The following is an 8,920-nucleotide window of genomic DNA, read 5'->3' as shown; positions in this document are numbered from 1 at the left end:
TCTCTCTTTTCAAATCCTACCATACACTTTCTTTCAAATCCTACTACCACTCAAATTTTCCTTTTTGTACGGAATCCCTTCATTCCCCAACGTCTCTATCCTTCTTTTCACTCTATAAATACCTCTCATTTTTTCCATAAATTCTCACATCAAATTTCAACTCATTTTCTCAAACTTTTACCTCATAATTATTTTCTCTTCTTCCCCGACAAAAATGGCAAAGTAGATGGATACGTGTTTTCTTATGGTCATCACTGTCTTGGTGGTGATCATGTCCTTTTTCTGTCTGCATAGTCCTGAAAAATGCGGACCTGGGTTGCTTACACTTCTGTTCATTTATATGTTGCTATTTATAGCATGAGTTTTTAATCATCATTTTTAAAGTTTTTCGTATCTTTCGCTTTCGAATAATGTACTGTTTATTTTATTTGTCGTACTATTCATTATATTATGTAATATTTGTACTGTCAGTATTAAATGTCGTACTATCTGTCGTACTGTCGTTTAATTATCAAGATAATATTATGTGTGTTTATTGCTAGTTAAATATTTATTTTTCTGTGCATTAAATATTTTTCAAGATAATTATCGGTAATTTTGTTCGCGTACAGTATATTTTATTTATTTATTTATTATGTTTTGTGTTTTTCTAACAACTCATGTAAATAAATTTTCACCATTAACACAACAAAAAACAAAAAGAAAAAATTAACTTTAACTGTTGAATTTTCACTTTAACTGTTACGTTAATGCCCGGACAGCCAGTTGACAGTCAAACCCGCTAACAGCACGATTCTCCGTGTTTTGTACCATCAATCAAATCAATATTTTGCATTTCAAAATTCCAAGGTTTTTGTTCTAGAAGTCTTCTGATAATCACATGATCAGCAGAGACTCGGCACTGCACAAAAATCAGGTACGCTTAACTGTCTCCTACACAAACGGTCCCTAACTAGGGTTTTTGTTTTTTTCAGGAGAACAAGTTTTTTGAGACCTCAAGGGGATTTCATGGACCTCCATATGTCTCAAAGTACCACCAGACAAATTTTCAAACTTCAATTCGCTCAGACGCACAGTCAGCAGCTCAAACAGTCAACAGACGACCAGTTTGACCGAAAAGTCAACAGACAGTCAAAAATGAAATTTTTTGTCAACATCCATATTTTGTCAAAATATTCATCATTTGATCAATGGTTGATCATAATTCATAAAGAAAAGATCAGAAATCAACAAAACCCTAAGTTTCAAAATTAGGGTTTTCTTCTAAAAAGTCAACTAAACTTTGACCGGCCATAAATCTCTCCTCGTTCATTCAAAAAATTCCAACCAAAGCTTGTTTTGAAGGAAATTCAATTATCTTTTAAATGCAATTGATCCCATGGTCATTGGATTCACCATTTGAAAAATATGAGCTCAGACATTACAGGTCATTTTCAAAGTCAACAAAAAGTGGTTTTTTGTCAAAGGCCATAACATCAAGATAACTTCTCCAAGTGAAAAAAAGTTTCCAAAGTAGCTTGTAGAGGACATCTTGAGGTTTCTAAAAAGTACAAGAACTCCTTCATATGATCAAAATTAAGGGATTTATGCCTTGTTGAAGTTGGCTATTTTTTGGGAAAATGCATGAAACCAACATTGATCAAAAATGTTTTTTTCCAAAAGAGACCAAGTTTTCATGATCCAAACATGATTCTAATGATGCTATGGGCCTCCCACGACTAAACTAAGGCCCATAACATTTTTATTTCTTTTTTAGTTTAATTTTATTACATATAAAGTTAAATTAAAAAAGAAATGGTGTAAGATAATGATACAATGCTTGGTTCTTAAGCTAAAGCCATCAAAATTGATTCAACTCTGCAGCATGGAAGTACATGGCAGGCCTAGAGAAAGAGGGAGGAAGAAATTCAAAGCCATGGCCAAAGAATTCAAGATTTTTAATATTAAAAAATCAAAAGTTCAAAAAGCAATCAATGCTTGATAGCTTAAGTTTGCAGCACTTCCATGGCCTATAAATGAAGTAGAACACTTCAGCAACAACACACACACAAAGATCCATCAAGAGCATAGCACAAAGTCACTCCATATTTCAAAAAAATCACAAAGAAACTTTAATTTTCGTGTTTGATTTTACAGCTAGTTTCAAAGCAAACCAAGTCCGTAAATCATCTCCTGGGACTTGTTTGAGTAAGTTTGGATCAATAGCCAAGTTCATAAGGACCTGAAACTCGAGCTCCCTCACTCTCCGATTTGGTAAACTTTCATTGAATTCAAACTCTCCATTTATGCGTTGTTATCATGTCTAACGGTTATGGTTGAGTTTATAATGATCATTAGGTCAGGTTTGAACCCTAGCATGAGAGCTCTAACGTCCAGAACATAGGTTGCCATTGCCAACCGTGTGTTCATATTCTTCTTCGAATCTCTTGAACCATGCCGTTTCAAGACAAACTAACACCACCAGCGGATTCCCAGACCTCGATTTAGGGGGGTAGGGTCCTTCTTTGGTATTTATTTGACCTATTTTTGCAGGTGGAGGGATGCCCTAGCCGGAGAAGAAGACCGGAAACACTGTTCCGGCGGTCAACAAGTCCAAGGGGGATTGACTCGCTCACGTGGCTCCTTCCAGTCTTCTCATTGGCCAGTCAAAGCACTGAAGGCACGCGTGGCAAAAAGACATAATGTGATTGGCTCTGGTTTAAGTTATGGGGCCCACATGTTTAAAAATCTGAAAATAAATTTGCTTGTTGGACTGGGCCTGCACGCGTCTGCTCTTCACACCCCACGTTTTAAAGGCCCAAACGCAAAAACAATTGATTTCAGTTCAATTTCCAAACTGCTTAATACACCCCCTGCCATCTTAATTAATTAGTTTTTTTTTACTTTTAATTAAATATCAACCAATCAAAATCACTCAAAATTATTTTTCTTCTAGACTTAGGTTTTATATTTTATCACTTAATTTCTGAACATAAAATAAATATTATTATTTTATTAGGTTAATGTATTTAGTATTATTAATTAGTTTAATTAACTTAGTATAACCTTAAAATCAATTCCAAAAATTACAAAAAAAAATAGTTTTAGTTTAAAATTAATTGACAACTAGTTTAGACTTAATTTAGATTTAATTAAATTAGGTTAGATTTTTTTTTCTATCATTTAGTCTTTTAATTAGGTTAAATTAGACTTTTAATTTAGTTAAAAACATAAAAAAAAATAACTTATGTTTAAAATAAACTTAGACTTAGGATTTTTATCTTATTTTCAAAACTTTATTTTTCCTTTATCATCCACCCTTTCCATTCCTCGATTTTATTTTCAACGTAATTTGTTTGCTTTATTCAAAATCCAGTAAATAATTTGTAATAGCTTAGATTTAATTCTCGCACAAGTAATGTAATAATTTAGCTTAGGGTTTTAGTTTTCGTGCTCCCGATTATTATTGTAATCCCCCTCCCGAAGCCATGTAATAGCGTAGAATGTAAAACTGCGGGAATGTAAAATGCGGAAAGTAAATTCCCGCACTTTAATTTCTATACATATAAAACTGCGTGTATGTCAAAGATAATAACTGAAGCGCTAGATCACTAAATTCAAAAAGACAAAAAATATCTGAATCAGAACACGATCACACTTGCACCTCTTAGGGTAATCACTCTGTTACTCTTTTCAAAATCAAATTCTACTGTTTCAAGTACAAATTCAAACTTTTGTTTACATCCGGTCAAAGGAGAATTTTCTAAAAAAAATGGGAAAGGACCTTATAAATTTAGGGTAGATCTCCTAATTGCTTGCTCAAATCAAAACAACAAATGTTTCACATATCACGGTTTTTCAAAACAAAACTTTCAAAAAAGACAATACTTTGTATATATCCAAACAAGGATCATTACGAAATTAAAGATCTTTTTTTCAAAACATCTTTCGAAAGATAAAACACTTTGTATACATCCGCACAAGGATCATTACAAATATAATTTACAAAGGTATTTTAAGACCACATACAAGCATTTCAAAACAAGACAAATGAACCAAACAAGTGAGCTAAGCAATTAAGAGCCCATGGATAACCATGGATACAAAGGGGTGCTAATACCTTCCCTTTGTATAACCTACCTCCGAACCCAAAATCTCTTAAAGGTCTTTTTCTGTTTCTTTTATAAACCTTTCCTTAATTGGATAAAATAAAATTCGGTGGCGACTCTCTGATTTTCAAAACTAAAAATAAAAGAAGAGTCAGTTCGTATCTCACGAGAAAAAACCGAGGACGACAGAAGGCAAGTAGGAAGGGTCCACAATTGACCCCCATCAGTTCATCGAATCGTTCAGTTAGCTCGCGTTACACGCTAATGCTTTTGAACTCGTCCCCCGATTTTGCTATTGAGTTTGCCAAGTGGAAAAGGATATTGCAATCGGATCCCCATGCCTTGTCTAGCTTGCATCGACCGACATTGCTGCTTTGTGCACGCACGCACAAGTGATTGATCCCTTTATTCCTCCCATGAAAGCTTGTTTGCCTCAGTTGTTACACCCTCTTGGATAAGGCTCCCCCTTTTTATTTTTTTATTTTTTGCTTCGGTTGATATGACCCCTTGGCTAAAGCACCCCCTATTCCTAGGTCACTACCTTGGTACCCAGACCATGGTTAGTTGTTTGCTTATTGAGTGGTGCTCGATTGTTTTCTATAATTTTGCGTTTTCCATGTAAGATTTCTAGGCCTAGCGTAGAGTTCCCTTTTCATGCTAACATATGTAGAGATTTACCTTGCGCTTTAGGTTATCTTTCCATGCATGTTAAAACACAAACCAAACTATTTCTTTTTTCTTCTGCCTCACAGCGCTTAAGACATTTTATTTCCTTCCTACCTCCCTTGCATAAGCCTCCAAAGGTCAAGCTACAGTAGGATGTGAATGTTACTGTTCACCTAAAAAACACAAAACAAACAAAACTAGTTAGCCAAACTACGGCGCTGTGATTCCCGAAAAGGATATGTAGACATTGGGGTAGGGCCCAAACGAGCACAACTCTCTCTTTTCTCTACATTATTTTCTCTTTCTTTTTACATGCATCCTAGCTTAGCTTTAGACATAGTTTCTTTTACACACACATAGATTAGACAACAAGCGTGAATCCCATCAAGTACAATGGATGTGAGGGGTTCTAACACCTTCCCTTCACGTAACTGAAGGATAGAAAAACACTTAGAAAGGGGGGGGGGGGGGGTTTGAATAAGTGTAGCTTTGAAACTTGTAAGATAAAAACTATTTGCACAAAGATTTTTATCCTGGTTCGTTGTTAACTAAACTACTCCAGTCCACCCCCTTGGAGTGATTTAACTCACCTGAGGATTTAATTCACTAATCACACTTGATTACAATGGTTTTCCACTTAGAAACACTCTAAGTCTTCTAGAGTATCCTGATCACAACCTGATCACTCTAGGAACAAACTGCTTAGACAACTTCTAAGACTTGCTAGAGTATACTGATCAACAACCTGATCACTCTAGAACTTACAACTTAATGTAAACAAATTCTTTTAAGAGTTACAATGCTTCTTATAAAGCTATTATTACAACTGTGATTTTCTCTTAAGTTTAAGCTTAAATCTCACTAAGATATTACAACAGCAATGTAGTGAGCTTGATGATGAAGTTTGAGAGCTTTTGATTTGAACAGCGTTTGTGCAAGTTTTGGTTCAGAGTTCGTAATTCGTAACCTTGCTTCTCATCAGAACTTCATATTTATAGGCACTTGAGAAGATGATCGTTGGGAGCATTTAATGCTTTGCGTAATTCGTACAGCATTGCATTTAATGTTTCACTCTTTTGTCAACTACCTCGAGCCTTGTTTCCGCTGTATCTACTGACGTTGCCTTTAATAGCTTCTAACGTTCCTTTTGTCAGTCAGCGTAGCCTGCCAGTCTAGTACTTGCTTCTTATATGATGTTTGTGTAAATAACGTTTGAATATCATCAGAGTCAAACATCTTGGTGCAGAGCATCTTCTTGTCTTCTGACCTTGAAGTGCTTCTGAGCGTGATACCATGAGAACTTCAGTGCTTCTGCTTCTGATCTCAAGTTCTTCTGATGCTTCCATAGACCCATGTTCTGATTCTGCTTGACCATCTTCTGATGTCTTGCCAGACCACGTTCTGATGTTGCATGCTGAACCTTCTGAGTCAGTGCTTCTTGCGTTGATTTTGTGCATACTCTTTGTATAATTCCTGAAACGGAAATTGCATAGTATTAGAGTACCACGTTATCTCATACAAAATTCATATCCTTGTTATCATCAAAACTAAGAATATTGATCAGAACAAATCTTGTTCTAACAATCTCCCCCTTTTTGATGATGACAAAAACATACATAAATGATATGAATTTGTGATCAGAAAGGACAGACGGCTAAGGACAATTACACAGCTATAGCATAAGCATATAGACAATGTGTGAATATGTCTCCCCCTGAGATTAACAATCTCCCCTTGAGATAAATAATCTCCCCCTGAAATAAATACTAGAAGAATTTTATAAATAAAAGACTTCCCTGAGTATTTCAGTAGAGACGTTCACATATGCTTAGATCTTCAGAACATTCACAGCTTCTGATTCTTGCTTCCATAGGACAGCTTCAGAACTTGAATTTCCTAGATCTTCAGAATATTCATAGCTTCTGATTCTTGCTTCCATTGGACAGCTTCAGAGCTTGAATTTCTTCTTGAATCATTGCATGTTAGATTGTATCAAAACATTGTTGAATGTACCAGATCATCATCAGAGCATCTCTACATCCTGAAATGTTACAGAACAAACTAAACGACAACAGTCAGCATGAATGAATCAGATCATATAATGTGTTTCATAATTTTATATTAAGTATCAGAACACACACACAAAATGTTTCAGAGCATATTTTGTAACTAAAAACATGCATCAGAACATATAAAGAATAAGAATGAAGAGAATATTCTATCATCAAAATATCAGAACATTCTTCCTTCTTGCTTCAGGTCTTGAAGCTTTATAGCACTCAGCTTGCTTCAATTTCCAAGAGCTTGATTCTTTATAGAATTGCTTTTCCTCATCTCTTTGCTTCTCATGTTGAGTTTTAAAGAGGATCTTCAATTCCTGCAAGACAACACTCAAAAGCATAGAACTTTGCAAGTTCTGTTAGAAATGTGGAGCCTTTCTCCCAGCAACTGATAAAATAAATCAGATCATTTATCTCATTTTTCTCCCCCTTTTTGTCATAACATCAAAAACATAAAAGATTTAGATGAAACAAAAACAAGACAAACACATAGAAGAAAAAAAAGGATAATTGTCATTAAGCTCATAGAAACAGAGGTTCAGAAGTACAAGAGGAAGGGCAAAAGAAGATGCAAAAACAGATGCAGCAAAGCAAAAGAGAAAAAACAACTAAGACTCAATCTAAGATGACCCTAGCTTCGACATGATCTTGGCCAGCATATCATGAATCCCACTGTTGCTCTCATTCTGCCTTTCCATGAAAGCACGAAACTCAGCGTTGATTGATCTCTGATCATCCTGGTTCTTCTGAATAACTGCCAAAGTCCTTGCAAGACGGGAAGATTCATCAGAAGAAGCTTCACAACTTCTATTCACAGGAATGGCATTGTGATCCACAGCTTCCATAGTTAGATCTTTTGCAGGATTTTCCTCAACAGAAATTGTTTCAGCAACATGATCAGCATCTGCTTCTTGCATAGAAGCATCTCCATACTCTGCAACAGGAACCTCAGAATCTCCATTCTCAAGTGCCTGAAGAATGGCAGCAAGATTCCTAGGAGCAAAGGACCTTCAACTTCTGGTGGGTCAACAACTTCTGGAATGACCAAGCTTGGGTCTTCTACAGAAGGGTTTTCCCTCAGAAATTCAAATAGAGTCCTGAAGTCTCCCAGCAGAACAGGATATTGAGGTTTCCAGACCACAATTTCCCTACAAGGGTTAGCTTCCATTGCAGCATCAATTCTTGGTTCTTCCAATTCATCCACAAACCTTTTCTCCTCAAAGATATATCTCCCTTAGAGACGAGCAAACCAGAAGTCTTCATAACTTCTCAGAATTCCACGAGGCCGTGGAGAAGCTTCTACACAAGCTTCCTGAATTTCTATAAAATAAGCATCTGCTTTTCTGCATAAGATTCTCCAGAACTTTTGCATAGCAACGTCATTTAGGCCAGAACTTTCAGCGATTCTGATAGTATCGAAGATTCTTTGGAGATTCCTCTTTACCATTTCAAAAATTACACCAATAGGGTATAAACGGCGGGATTTTATTTTGGTTCTTGAAGAGACAGGGTCAGGGACAGAATAGGGTTGAGGCTCTCTATCCAACCTATAAGAGGATTCTGCTTCATTGTCAGAATCTAACACTACCATTTCAGCTTCAGGACGAGGCTTGGGAGTGTAGTTGCAATCACGGAGCAATTGCTCAAGTGATGCAGAGTCTGGAAGATCAGAAACACATGGGTTGTTTTGAGAGGTGGAAGGGATGGGTTCATAGTTGGCATGGGGAGGAGGTTGAGAAATGGATATATTTGTGTGTGGTGGAAAGAGAGTTTGTAGGGGTGGTATGTCCAAAACAGGATTATCAAGGACCTTATCAGAAGCAAGGTTAGCTGAGGGTGGAGGAGAAGGAATGGGAGCATCTGGAATGGGTGAAGGAGGAGGAGTAAGGATTTTGGTTACAGGAGAAGTGGGAGGTGTGAGAACATGAACTTTGATGGGTGATTCTGATGGGGCTTTATCTGGTTCAGGGGTTAGGGCAACAGCTATTGGTGCAACTTCTGAATGTAAAGCAGGAATAGAATCAGGTTCAGAGAGACGTATACCTTTGGATACCTTCTGAACAGCTTCGAACACAGCCTCAAGCTTCTTCTGCTTCTTACTCTTCT

The sequence above is a fragment of the Vicia villosa genome, linkage group LG3 (genome assembly GCF_029867415.1).
Source record: "Vicia villosa cultivar HV-30 ecotype Madison, WI linkage group LG3, Vvil1.0, whole genome shotgun sequence".
Taxonomy (NCBI): Eukaryota; Viridiplantae; Streptophyta; class Magnoliopsida; order Fabales; family Fabaceae; genus Vicia; species Vicia villosa.
Note: the sequence above shows the minus strand (reverse complement) of the source record.